The 14213-nt window shown below is 43.4% G+C and overlaps 1 pseudogene across 1 annotated transcript; it reads right to left on the minus strand.

The window, feature by feature from the left end:
* Nucleotides 1-626: 626 nt before the first annotated feature.
* LOC308174728 (myosin-4-like) lies at nt 627-13911 on the minus strand (annotated as a pseudogene). Its single transcript has 32 exons — nt 13705-13911; nt 13272-13415; nt 12932-13088; nt 12785-12812; nt 12128-12260; nt 11567-11659; nt 11423-11486; nt 11236-11334; nt 10866-10969; nt 10445-10583; nt 9539-9657; nt 8983-9132; nt 8714-8884; nt 8281-8584; nt 7717-7781; nt 7530-7617; nt 7292-7409; nt 7065-7188; nt 6558-6694; nt 6112-6367; nt 5686-5928; nt 5197-5373; nt 4787-4932; nt 4460-4550; nt 3473-3862; nt 3211-3337; nt 2795-2913; nt 2463-2659; nt 2163-2346; nt 1304-1469; nt 1043-1167; nt 627-819 (listed from the first exon to the last, which is right to left on the minus strand). The product of its transcript is annotated as a myosin-4-like (transcript).
* Nucleotides 13912-14213: the final 302 nt, after the last annotated feature.

Consider the following 14213-nt stretch of genomic DNA (forward strand, 5'->3'; position numbering starts at 1 on the left):
CACGCGTTCGCTGGCATCCACCAGCTCCTGCTCGGCCACTTTGCGGCCTCTCTCTGTCTGCTCAAGAGCAACCCTGAGCTCCTCAATCTCAGCCAACATCAGACCGTTCCTGCGCTCCACCATGGCTGCCTGCTCCTTCAAATCTTCTGCTGCGCGAACAGCATCATCAAGGTGCAATTGGGCATCCTGGGTTTCACAAAGACACATAGAGTATTAAAACGTGTTGTTGTAGGCCGATTGGATCGGTACGGGATGCATTCATTGTGTTCACTGATAACCCTTCTATTCTTTTATACACCAGTCTACTTCATTCCTGTGTTCTATTTTATTGACAAATAGACAAAACCCTCTCTTCATTTTCACTTTTGTTCACCAGACCCTGGAAGTTTCCCCTGATATAGGCTAAGATTATTATATATTGTTTCTAATGGTGAAGATCAGGTAATATCTGATCTGCAATATGGTTAGCGGTAATGTTGACATTGACTGACTGATTTCCCTGCCCCTTACCTTGAACTGTCCCTGGACGTTCCTCAGCTGCTTCTGGGACTCAGCCGCCTGCCTGTTGGCGTGGCTCAGCTGGACCTCCATCTCGTTCAGGTCTCCCTCCATCTTCTTCTTCACCCTCAGGGCGTCGTTCCTGCTCCTCACCTCTGAGTCCAGGGTGCTCTGCATGGAGTCAATCACCCTCTGGCTGTTCCTCTTGATCTGCTCCATCTCCTCGTCCTTCTCCGCCAGCTTCCTGTCCACCTCACCCTTGATCTGGTTTAGCTCCAGCTGCACACGCAGAATCTTGGACTCCTCGTGCTCCAGTGTACCCTGAAAAAAACAGGAGTCACGCATTGATTGTGAGAGAGAGTAGTGGACTGGCATTCATTAACTCTGGCTTGTCTTGGAAAGGGCCTGCTATTGTATGCAATGGAAATGTGGTAATAGGATAGGAGGTAATTAGTCTCAATGAGACTAACCTGGACAGCAAAGCTTGAATGAAAGTATGAGTATATGTTGCAAAGGAACAGGATTAAACTGCATTAGTTTCTACCTCAGCTTCCTCCAGGGCAGTCTGGATCTCAGACTTCTCTGTCTCCACAGTCTTCTTGGCCTTCTCCAGCTCATGGATGCTCTTGCCAGTCTCCCCGATCTGCTCAGTCAAGTCAGAGATCTCCTCTGCACACATAAACACAGAAGGTTAGGGTCTGAAAAGGTTTTAGACAATTTGAACATTGTTCTGAAGAATACGTAGCATGATGAAATAAGACATCATGTGTCATGAGCCAAATAAAACTGCTGCTGTTTGACTCACGTTGCAGGTTCTTGTTCTCTCTCTTCAGAGTCTCCAGCTGATCCAAAGCCTCCTCATAGGAGTTCTTCATTTTGAAGAGCTCCGTGCTCAGAGAACGAGCCTCCTTCTGAGCTCCTTCCAGCTCTGCCTGGCCCTCCTCAAACTTCTGCTTCCACTCTGCCAAGACCTAGGGAAATCCATTTTTAATATTTCGCTTTTTTCTATCTGTCCATTAGCTTATTGATGGGACTTTTGTCATAAGAATTATGATTTAAGTAAAAATAAAAAATACATTTACCTTACAAAATCCTATACATCCAGTCAATATTATACTCGGTCTTATTCCATTAGATATACACAGGGAGGGAGATAAATATTTGTACACTATATTACGTATTGCAGCTTTAAAGCAAATTACACGTAAATGGTTGGACTTAAACCCACCATCTGTTAATAATTGGGAAAAAACTGTCGAAGAGATAAAAGAAATGGAAAGAATTACTTATAAAGTGGGAAACCGTGAAGAGCAATTCACTATGAACTGGAGTAAATGGACCGAATGAATGAGTAGGAAGACCCCCCCCCCCCCCTCACCGATCCCACCCCTCCCACCCCCCTCCTTTTATCTCTTACTTTTCTATCTCTATCCTTATAATTTTTCTCTTCTTTTTCTGTATTTTCTCTCTATTCTTTATTCTTTATCTTCTTATTTTTTGTTCTCTTTAAAAAAAAAAAAAAAAAAAAAAAAAAATGCAGGATGAACTTAGACAAGTGAAGAAAACTTGTAAAGTGTATGAAATGAACTTGAAATGTAATGTACAACCCTGCAATAAAGTATAAAAAAAAAGAATTATGATTTATTTATTTAGTCATTTCACACCTTGTCAAAGTTCCTCTGTTTCTTGTCGAGGTTGGCAGCAAGAGCGTTGGCTCTCTCCACGTCAATCATGAGGTCCTCCACCTCTCCCTGCAGCCTCTGCTTGGTCTTCTCCAGGGAGGCACACTTTGAGTTGGTCGCCTCGATGGTCTCCTCTGCCTCCTGCAGACGCTGGGCCAGCTTCTTCCTGTTAGACAGATGAGGGAATTTAAAGCTTCACCTCTGAGGGACTGTGCCAGAGAATGTCTCCACATCTGGCTCTTGATTGGAGGTAAATGGTACAATATATTGTGTGTGACTCACTTGGCCTCCTCCAGCTCCTCAGTGCGCTGGACGGCATCAGTCTCGTACTTGCTCCTCCACTGAGCCACCTCACTGTTGGCCTTGGACATGCCGCGTTGCAGCTCTGCCTTGGCCTCCTGCTCCTCCTCAAACTGCTCCCTCAGGAGGTCACAGTCATGGCGGGCAGACTGGACACCGTGGGCCAGTGCGTTCTTAGCCTGGAGAGACATAGAAGAGGTGATGGGGGATAAGGAGGAGGAGAGAGAGAGAATGTGTAAATGCGTATTTGAAGCTGTCAAAATATTGTGGTCGGTGGAGTCTATTTGAAAAGACTATCTATTTGAGTTCCTTACCTTGACCTCCTCCTCAATGTGTCTCTTCAGCTCCTCAATCTGCTGGGTGAAGGCCTGTTTGCCTCTGGTCAGCTGGGACACCAGGGCCTCCTTCTCCTCAAGCTGGCGACCGAACTCGCCTGTGGGGAAGAGAGCATCTTGTTAATGGGGTCTCTGTTCGCGAAGTTTTAATGGTTAATGTCCATTGTTGTTGTCGGAGTAAGGTCAGTTACATTTCTAAGTTTATAGGATATATAAACTTTCCCTATGTACTGTTGTAATAGACAAAATGTTATCTTGCCAATGCTATTCTAATTTGTGTCAATTTGTGTTAGATTTATGGTCAATTTGTTAACTACTAATGTTTATGCGTAGGATTTGGGGTGGGTAAGCTGATGCTACATGAACTTCTACAGTATCTGGAGTATCATTGGTACCGTTCTCCGTCACAAGTCTGGCCCTCTGTCCGCTCAAGTCATTGAGCTGGCGCACGTTCTCATCATTCTTAGTCTTGATCTCGCTCAGCTGATCCTCAAGAGTACGGCACATCTTCTCCAGATTGCCCTGGTAGTGAAACATAAACCGTTATTACTTTACACGATTATCTTGTGCCAAGCTTTCCTTTTGTCCCAGTTTTATTTGACTTAATTTGATTTAATTGACCCCCACACGCTGCTCCATCCAAACATTGCTACTGACCTTAGACTTGGCGACGGCCTCCATGTTGCTGGAGAGGTCATCAATCTCCATCTTGTACTCGCTCTTCTCCTTCTCCAGCTTCTGCTTGACGCGCTGCAGGTTGTCGATCTGCTCGCCGAGCTCTGCCACGCTGTCTGCCTGCTTCTTCCTCAGAGCGGAGGCTGTGGCCTCGTGCTGCAGGGTGGACTCCTCTAGGTCGCGTCTCAGTTTCTGAAACTCGGCCTCACGCTTCTTGTTCATCTCTATCTGAGAAGCGGTAGCACCTCCGGCCTCCTCCAGCCTCTCGCTGATCTCCTCAAGTTCCCTGGAGAGATCGGCCCTCTGCTTCTCCACCTTAGCCCTGGCAGCACGCTCAGCCTCGATCTCCTCCTCCAGCTCCTCAATACGGGCCTACAGTAGGGAGACACGAACAGAAAGATGAGTCAAAGCAAAGGAGCTCAGAAAATAATACTTAACAAATGATTATTTTATTATTAAGATGTGTTTATCGCAAGCAACTCACAGTTAATATACAGAATGTACTGTATGGTGTTTAAGCCTCATGCTTAAATCAGGTGAACCATTGCAAACCAAGACAGTGCTAATAGGAGGATGAATTGATCACTGTTTCCCATCGTGATCCTGGCAATGTTAACTGTAGTGTCGTTAGAAATTACCATCCTCTTTCCTGTATTTGCACTGTTGACTCCACTGTAGAACGACTACCATCACTTCATCACTTTAATCACTAGTTATTAATACAAGTCTACAGTGAGACAGTCAACAGTAGCAGTGAGACAGTTAACAGTAGGGCTGGGTTAAAAAAATTGATTTCCCGATTCTGAATCGATCTTCATTGAATGAGCGATTATCGATTCATAAATCCCGAGTTCGATCTTTCATGTTTTGTTTTTTTTCTTCAACCCGCAACGAGATCTTGTGGCCAGATTTCGCGCTACAAGAATTGATCATATCTCAACTGAGCCGTCTCACGGACAAGTTCTGTACCTGGAGTTCCTTGATCTTCTTCTGGTTCTGAGCACCCAGAGACTGTTCATCCTCAATCTTGCTGAGAAGCTGGGCGGTCTCGAAGTCCTTCCTAAAGAACACAAACACATTGGTTGCAGTTTGATAGTGTAAATGGAAAGTCTATCATACCGTTCACTTTGATATGTCAAGACATCTTTTTCCGATTTGTCTATTTACGAATTCAATAAAAAGTTGTTTTTGTTTTGTTTCAACAGAATGATGATTCTGACTACTGCAACAATGTAAAGCAAAATGAGTGTACAATTTATATCAAATACAACTTTTTAGTCATTTGTTTGCGTTTACTTTTTGATCTTCTCATCAGACTGCTGCTTGTCGTTCTCCAGGTCCATTAGGGACTCCTGGGACAGTTTCAAATCTCCCTCCAGCTTTCTCTTAGCTCTCTCCAGGTCCATACGGAGCTTCTTCTCTTGCTCCAGAGAACCCTCAAGCTAAAGATAAACACACATATTCATCATCATAATCTAAATAATATTATTGTTGATAAAGTAAACTAGATCATTGAAGTAATGCCTTAGAGAGTATAAGTCAGGTTGCAGGTTCATAATGGTTGCCTTGGCTTTCATACTATAACAGCCATCTAACAATTCCCACCTAATTGACTGTTGCATGTTCTTCTGTGTTTTAACTTTTAAGCTTTTCTCTTTACAATCTTGGTTGACACTAGCACAGCTTTATGTTCTTTGCCCACTCACATCGTCCACTTGCTGTTCCAGCTTGGTCTTTGCCTTGGTCAGAGTGTTGACTTTGTCCTCCTCTGCCTGCAGGTCGTCCAGTGTCTGCTGGTGGGCCTCTTGGAGGGCTTTCTTCTCCTTGGTGAGCTTTGCAACAGCCTCATCCTGAGACGCCATTTCCTCTGTCAGGTTTTTAACCTGAAAACAGCCACAACATAGATAGTCTTTTGTCAATCTCACAAAGGGAAATGCAGTTTATATGGCATAGGCATATAATGTAACTGTGCAAATGTTAGCATATACTAAAAGTGATCCTCTACATGGCAGTGTATGCTCTGAATTCATATCAGACAGAAATAGAATGAAGAGTCCAGAATATGCTATGAATGTGGTGAGCTGAACTCTGCTACTATTTCATGTCTTTTTGTTTCTGGACCAACATCACTTGGATTCATTGATTGTTTGACATTGACAGTTTGATCAGATTGTAGTTTGTATGTGTTATGAGACCTTGTTTTCAGTGGCGTGTTTCTCCTTCTCCACTTTGGCCAGAGTTAGCTCCAGGTCATCGATGTCTTTCTTCAACTCAGAACACTCATCCTCCAGCTTCCTCTTCTTGGCTGTCAACTCAGCATTGATCTCCTCCTCATCTTCCAGCCTCTCGGTCGTGTCCTTGAGTTTGGCCTCCAGCTGGATCTTGCTCTTGATGAGCCCTTCACACCTCTCCTCAGCGTCGTTCAGACACTCTCCTTCCTGGTTTCAGAAGGGAAGAAAAAGCAAACGGCTTCAAAACTCAGTGTGTGCAACTATAATCTGATTCTCGTCCAAGGGCACTCAGCAAATCAATACAAATCTATGAAAAATGTTTGTGTGTGTGTGTGTGTGTGTGTGTGTGCCTGTGTGTGTGTGCCTTTGTGAGGCTGGTCGCTCACTCACATTTGCAATTTGTGAGGCAAGGTCATTCTTCTCCTGCAGGAGAGATACCATCTTCTCCTCCAGGTCCTTCTTACGGGCCTCTGCCTTCGTCAGGGCAACTTTGCACTTCTCAAAGTCCTCCTTCATGTTGGCCAGCTCCTTCTCTGTCTCAGCGCTCTGCAGCAGGGGCTTGATCTTGTAGTAGACCTTCATCCATGGCCAATTTTTGACATTCATGAATGAGCGGATGTTGTACTGGATGGAGTAGATGGACTCTCTGGTTGACGGCAAGTAGGAAGGCAATTGTGGCGTAGTGAGTTTTATGCTTTTGAACGGTTCAATGATAACAAGGTTACATGGCAAAGTAACCCAGGCTACATTATATAATTGCCTGTAAATGCATTCATAATGCAGCACATACAGGTGGTTCATGAGTAATGCTAAAAAGATTATCTTCCATCCCATACCTCCTCTCCATCATCTTACTAAACTCCCTCCTCATCAAGTAGGCGCGGCAGAGAGCTTGAGTCATGGTTACCAGAGTTGCCAGCTTCTCATCACGCATCTCCTCCAAGACTCCCAGCAGACCAGCCTTGAAGAACACCTGTGCACAGATAAACAGGCATGTCCAATGGAGGAGTTAGACATTGCAATGTAGGAAGGGGAGAGAGATATTTTGAGAACAATTGTAACAAACGAATTGTAGATTGCTAATGTTCTGGAACAGATTAGCTATAGACAGATTAGCTAGATTAGCTAGAGCAATACCACTCAAAAAGGAATTAAAGTTGTCTGAAGCTGTTTAAACGTTGAAAAGATTAGTGCAGCCAATATTCTCCTCCCCTCATTAAGGCTACGTAATCGACATCAGAAAAGATAGATTAAGAGATAACGGAGATTTTGAATGGATGGTTTACATTCATATCTTAGTCCTGTTATGTGGTAACATTTCCTGGGTGAATTTGAGCGCTGACCTTGGTGTGTCCAAACTTGTACTCATCCTGAGGAACATCGATGGACGCAAGCAGCTTCTCAGAAGCCTTCTTGTTGTCCATGAACTGACCCTCAGGGATGACGCTGGCATTCAGTACTTTGTACCTGTAGGGGGAGTGTTGTTAAATATGTTGAATAAACTGTTACTTATTGTCAATGAAGGGCACTCCGTGTGTGCGAGTGGTGTACTCTGTGCTGTGTACTCTACCTCTGCTTGAAGTCAGCATAGAGGATTCTGCTGGGGAAGCCCTTTCTGCAGATCCTGATACCTTCCAGTACACCGTTACACCTCAGCTGGTGGATAACCAGGAAGTTCTCCATCAGACCTGGAAAACACAAAATGCATCTTAACCCCTAAATGAACCTCTAAAATAATGTATATTTTAAAGACTTGTGGACTTGTGGATTTAATCATGGGCTTAGTCTGTAATCTCTCTGTGTCGTACCTGGAGTCTTTGACTCGTTGGGGATCAGGCAGCGCACAAAGTGAGGGTGGGTGCTCCTCAAGTTGGTCATCAGCTTCTGCAAGTTCTCCTGTGAGGGTTACAAACCATAGAGCTCTCACAAATAATTCACACTGAATTCAATTTTTTTCAAAAGGTAGTAATTTTAGCAGGACTATCAAAATCTCACCCTGAACTGGGAGGACACAGTCTGCATGGACCCTCCCTTCTTCTTGCCTCCTTTCTTTGTGGCATCTTTTCAAAGTGTAAAAAAAAAACTGTCACAAATTTCGATTTCTTGGTTCCAAGCAGAGAAACATAATGTACTGTATATTGAAAATACATTCTGTACTGCAACTTGAAATCCCTTCAAAATTATATATTGTAGCCAATCTTTTTAAGTATTCTATCTAATGGCTATTGACTATGGTCCCAAACTGCAATTGTGTGTTTACAGTATCCTGTAATCCCATTGGTTGACTTTCTTATATTGCCCTGTAGCACCCCTCACACTGCATAAGTAGAAAGGAGCCCCCCCCCATCAAACATGTCAGACATGTCAGAACTACAATTGGAATTTGATTTGAAATCTCTGATCAACTCCCTTCAACCCCCTTCAGATGACTCCCGTTTACAGTTGACATGATAAGATTTTAGTCATGGGCAAATGTGTGGCTGAAATAATGTGGTGTCTGCCTGGCTTAATGCCAATTATCATGCTAATGCCTAGCAATTAACATGATGCAAACGTTACCCTCAGGTGGAGGAGCAGGATAAAGCAGCGGTAGAAGTCTGACTGAGGACTTCCCGTAGAGCTGCACCACAGAGTCGTTCAGGGGATCCTTGTTCTTGTCCAGCCAGCCAGTGATGTTGTAGTCCACAGTGCCAGCGTAGTGCACCAGGGAGAAGTGGGCCTCAGCCTTGCCCTTGCCAGGCTTGGGCTTCTCAAACGCCTTGGTTTTACCAAGATGCTGGGTGTTCAGCTTGTCCTTGAAGGTTGCATCTGAAGCCTTGGGGAACATGCACTCCTCTTCAAGGATGGAGAAGATGCCCAATGGCTGTGTGCAAAAAGAGATTTGAATTCAATCACTATATACCATGAGGATATCAGTAGTCTCCCGCACCTACCTCTATAAACTGCTTTTGACACCCATCATTAAATAGTAGAATCCTCACAGGCTGCTTACCTTCTCAATAAGCTCAATGCAGGCAGCCAAGTCCATGCCGAAGTCAATGAACGCCCAGATGATTCCCTCCTTCTTGTACTCCTCTTGCTCCAGGACGAACATGGTGTGGTTGAAGAACTGTTGCAGTTTCTCATTGGTGAAGTTAATACACAGCTGCTCCATGCTGTTGTACTGGTGATGTAATTTCAAAATAAAGGCATCTTGTCGTCATACATGGCTGTAATCTTTGATAATTCCAAGTTATTTTCTCGTCCTGACGGTATACTCACATCAAAGATCTCAAAACCGGCAATGTCGAGCACCCCTATGTAGTACTGCCTTGCCTGCTTGGTGTCCAACTGTTCGTTGATACGGATGACCATCCACAAGAACATCCTCTCATAGATGGACTTAGCCAGAGCCATCACAGAATTATTCACCTGTAAAAAATGGTACTTCTAGTTAAATACAATACGAGATATTGACCATGTGTAGGTGAGGTGATACAGGTGGAGGGTGGTATGGATATTAGAGTTTTCTTTTTAGGATTTACCCTAAGGATTACTGAATCAGAGAAACTATATACAATTGTTGTGACTCCATAAACTTGAGGGAGAGGGAGGGGGGCTGTTCGTTTGTCTTTCTTTTTCTGTGCTGTTTTGATTTTACTCGATAATGGTATTGACTGATTTCAGAAATTGTATTTCATGATGTCTTAACATTGTTGAACCACAGGGTGGCACTTTTACACTCAAGCACTATGAAACTAATACAAATCAAAAGATTGTTCACAATATGGTAGAGCCGCATGCTATGAATTTAAAGAATGATACATTAATGCCTTACCTGGGCTACTGTCTGTCCCTTGGTCACATACTCATTGCCGACCTTCACTCTGGGGTAGCACAACGCTTTAAGCAAGTCAGCTGAGTTCAGGCCCAGGAGGTAAGATATTTTATCAGCCACTGGAAAGAGAAGGAGAAACAACAGACTCAAGAACATTGCCATATTATTAAAACGCAGGGGTTATGGCAAACCCTAACCCTTTATTTAGGCTGGGCTTAAGGCTAAACCTAACCCTACTGAGAGCAAGCTCTTTTTCAGAGGAGCCCTGGTTACAAACAATGAAAAATCAAATGTCCATTCAGAATGACAAACCTAGTACAGTTTATTAATAACAAATCAATTACAACGATAATTTACACGCTAGCTGTTTACACGCTGTGTTCTATGTGTTTTTATCAGTGAAACTGAAATCTATGTATATGAAATAACGTTTTTTAATTTAAATCAATCCATATATTTGTCTGCATTATTTCAAATAATTGATAGAGGATCTACATCGTCTGTCTGGCCTGAATGATCAGCTGTTCTGGTGTTTCATGAGGAACAACTCGTGACGTTAGAATTATAAGGTTCTATCTCCATTTTCGTTTGGTGTTTGTTTTGGTGTTTATTAATGCCTGTGTGGTGTTATTTTTTTAAATGTTGACATTTTTTGTTAGTAATTAATAAAATACAAAGGTTCCATCTCACAAAACATAATGGAATGTAAAAACTTTGACGCTCAATATCTCTGAACTACCCTAAACGGAGATAGAACCTTATCATTCTAAACGGAGATAGAACCTTATCATTCTAAACGGAGATAGAACCTTATCATTCTAAACGGAGATAGAACCTTATAATTCTAAGCTCACGAACGTTCTAGATGTTATTGTTTCCATGTTTGGGGCCGGAGGTGGAACTCACCCTCTGTGCCGTCTGGCTCGGCCTGCTCCTCACGCTGCTTCTGCTTGAAATGCATGTTGCCATGTTGCATGACAGCACCTGTCAGCTTGTAGATGTATGCTTTCTCATCACCGACGAAGCCCAGGATGTCAATGGCGTCCTGAAAGAGAGGGATTTAATGTTAGATGGGAAGAAAACAGTGAGGAATTGAAGACAAACTCACTCTGTCAGAGTACGGCTCTGTACGCTCTAAATCTAGCACAATGGATGGAAATGTCAGACTTCTCTATTCCTCTAGTAGACTAGCAGCAGAATAGGATTTTAACATTGTTACACAGGAGACTGTTGTGGATGCCGTATGAACTCCTATAAGAGGAGTCATTAACACTGGTTACTCCAAAACAAATCATTGATAGAAAGAGAAACCCTTTGCGTGACTCACATCTGTGGCGTCAAGCTCGTCCTTGTCGTCGATGCTGGCCACAGTGATCTGCCCCTGGCTGATCATGGGGTAATCGTAGGGGTTGGTGGTGATGAGGCACATTTCTGTGGAGAACAGAGAATAAAGTTGTCTGTTAAATCAAATGCATGTAGATATATGGACCACTTGTACTCATTACCTATACTCAATGACAGATGTGCTCAATAATCAGTGGATTGCTTTCGCTATTCCCCCCACCAGGTCATTTCATCAACTCAACCAAAGCCTGATTCTTATATCATCTATGTCTCTACTTAGTGTAGCAGCTACTGTAAAGGTATTCACTTTCACAGCAGGAAGCTAGTTTTCCCAGATCTCTGCTTTTGCGTACCAACTATCTCAGGTTTGTGGTTGGTCATCATCTGGTAGAAGATGTGGTAACCCCTCTCATCAGGAAGCTGGAAGGCCACCCTGGACTTCTCCAGCAGATCTGATAGAGAGAAAAGGAGGGAGAAATGTAAAGTATTGCAGTATTTCTTTGTAGAATAAGTATGGAGAAATGACTAATACCAACTTACAGGTCTCAATGTCAGCACTAGCCAGTTTGCCGGAAGATGCGAAGTGAATCCTGATGAATTTACCCTACAGTAGTAAGGCAAGGCAGTTAGAAATCAGTCATCAAAGAAATAAAAACATGTCAAAGTGTTTCACCTCATACTTACAAAGCGAGACGAGTTGTCGTTTCTCACAGTCTTGGCATTACCGTAAGCCTCCAGCAGGGGGTTAGCAGCAATGATCTGATCCTCAAGAGACCCCTGAATGAGACAATGTTGCTAAAGCGTTAGTAACTGAAAATCTCATAGTTCATGTTTCTTTCAACAACATCTGTTCCTTTTAGCTGAGAAGGTGGCTATAGTGAGGTACACTTTGTTTGAAATGAGAGAGAGTGGTTCCCACTCTAAAACCCAGGCTTCCACCCAGCTGTCTCTGAGCCTTCTGGTTCCCAACAGCACATATCATTATTTATTTTTTTATTTTAATTTTAATTTTGCCATTTAGCAGACGCTTTTAATCCAAAGCGATTTACAATTACGAATTACAGGGACATTCCCCCTGGAGTAACTGAGGGCTAAGTGCCTTACCCAAGGGCACACTAGTAGTGGTGTGGTTTCAGGCGGGATTTGAACTCACAACCTTCTGACCACATATACCTGCCAAATCCTCTGTCAAACTGGAGGACATTAGACTCTACTCTAAAGACATGAAACACGAGAGAAACGTACCTTTATTTTACCGGAGCTCCCAGCTGCTGGTCCTGCTGGTGCTCCATCCTTCTTCGGGGCAGACACAGCAATGGTGGCAAAGTACTGGATGACACGCTTGGTGTTGACAGTCTTTCCTGCACCGGATTCTCCACTGGTTTATAGAGAGAGAAAGAGGGGTTTAGGGTTAGGATCAGAATCAGAATCAGAAGACGTTATTGCCATGACATGTAAACATGTTAGGAATTTGGTTTGGGACAATGGAGCAGGACAGGTGCAAGACAGGACAAGACAGTGCAAACCAACATCAAAGTGCAAGAGTCATAATTAATATAAATATAAAGTGCAGAGATCAAGTGTTCAAGTGTTCATATCCAGACAGTCCAAAGCTCTCTGGGTGGGGGTGGAGGGAGGGTAGATAGATAGGGGTCAGGTCAGGGGGGGGGGGGGGGGGCAGCGGCATTTAGGAGCCGGATGGCTGTGGGGAAAAAGCTGTGTGCATGTCATATCAGCATTTATTAAGCAAGAAAGTAAAATGGCATTGCTTCGACTCATTTCATAACCAAGTTAATGTTATCAAATATTCTCACTCAGTTACTCAATATTGACCTCATAATGCCTAATACCTACTGCAAAAGGAACACTTTTTGAAAAGTAAGATGTTAGTGAACAACTTACGTGATCAGGACGGACTGATTCTCTCTATCTGCAAGCAAAGAAACACATTGTTCATATTCATTCACTGGATTTTGGTACATTATTGCGTTCAAGTCATCATCTTAAAGTCGCACATCTAACTATCCATCCATCCATGAGAGCTCGTACCAGTCATCATGAACTGAAAGGCGTTGTCAGAGACAGAGAAGATATGGGGTGGCGCCTCCATACGCTTCTTCCCTCTGTAGGCGTTCACACACTCCGCGCTGTACACGGGGAGCCACTTGTAGGGGTTCACCGTGGCGCAGAAGAGCCCAGAGTAGGTCTGGATGAAGTGGATCAAACATGGGAATTAGACAAGTCAGATTAGCTGGAATGTGGAAGTTTAGATATCTAGATAACGTACTGATTATGCTGTATGTTTTCGTTCTCCGTGTTTGCTAATGTGTGTTAGGTTTCTGGTGTTGACTGGTGTGTGTGTGTGTGTGTGTGTGTGTGTGTCTCTTACGTAGATCATCCATGCTGCGTAACGCTCTTTGAGGTTATACAGCACAGAGGCTTCATTCAGGTAGGTCATCATGGCCATGTCCTCAATCTTGTCGTACTTTGGCGGGTTCATTTGCAGGATGTCGTCTTCTTTGAACTCTTTAGTCTGAAATAGTGGGATATTTGGATAATACTTGAAAATCAACACTCTATGTATAACTTTTTACTAAACTAAAACAAATGGAATATTGTTCATGATTTGTTGTCACAAGCATGATCCATGCAAGTGTTTTATTTGTGTGTCAGTACCAGTGCTGTGCTATCCTCAGTCCACTCTACTTGAATATTAAAGGGGATATTAAGTTACAAGTTAAAATCCCCCTTTTTGATCAAAGATTCCATTTGGGACTTCCTGGTTAGATAAAGGTTAAATAACATAATATAAATAGGCTTACCTCATCAGTGTCCAGAACTTTCACGGACGCTTTGGCCCCGTCCCTGGTAAGAACTAGACCCTTGAGGTACAGCTCCTTCTTGTCCGTCACGTAGCAGGCGTTCTTAGCATCAAAGGGTTTGCTCTGAGCTTCGATCCTCTCCCTCTCTGGCTTACGAAGGTAGATGGCAGCTTCGCCATAAATCTTCATCTCCGCGTCCGTACTCATGGTGGCAGCTCACTAGGAAAGAAAGAATAAAAAACAAGCATGCTTGAGTCTGTACTACTAACCCAGTAGTAGGGGTAGTGGTGGTCTAGTGGATAGTGAGTTGGACTTGGGATCGGAAGGTTGTGAGTTCAAATCCCGCCTGAAGCCACACCACTACTAGTGTGCCCTTGGGTAAGGCACTTAGTCCTCAGTTACTCCAGGGGGAATGTCCCTGTAATTCGTAATTGTAAGTCGCTTTGGATAAAAGCGTCTGCTAAATGGCAAAATTATTAAATTAACCCTTCCCCAGTCAACAGAGTTAG

The sequence above is a fragment of the Nansenia antarctica genome (assembly GCF_963989245.1).
Source record: "Nansenia antarctica genome assembly, chromosome: 20".
Taxonomy (NCBI): domain Eukaryota; kingdom Metazoa; phylum Chordata; class Actinopteri; order Argentiniformes; family Microstomatidae; genus Nansenia; species Nansenia antarctica.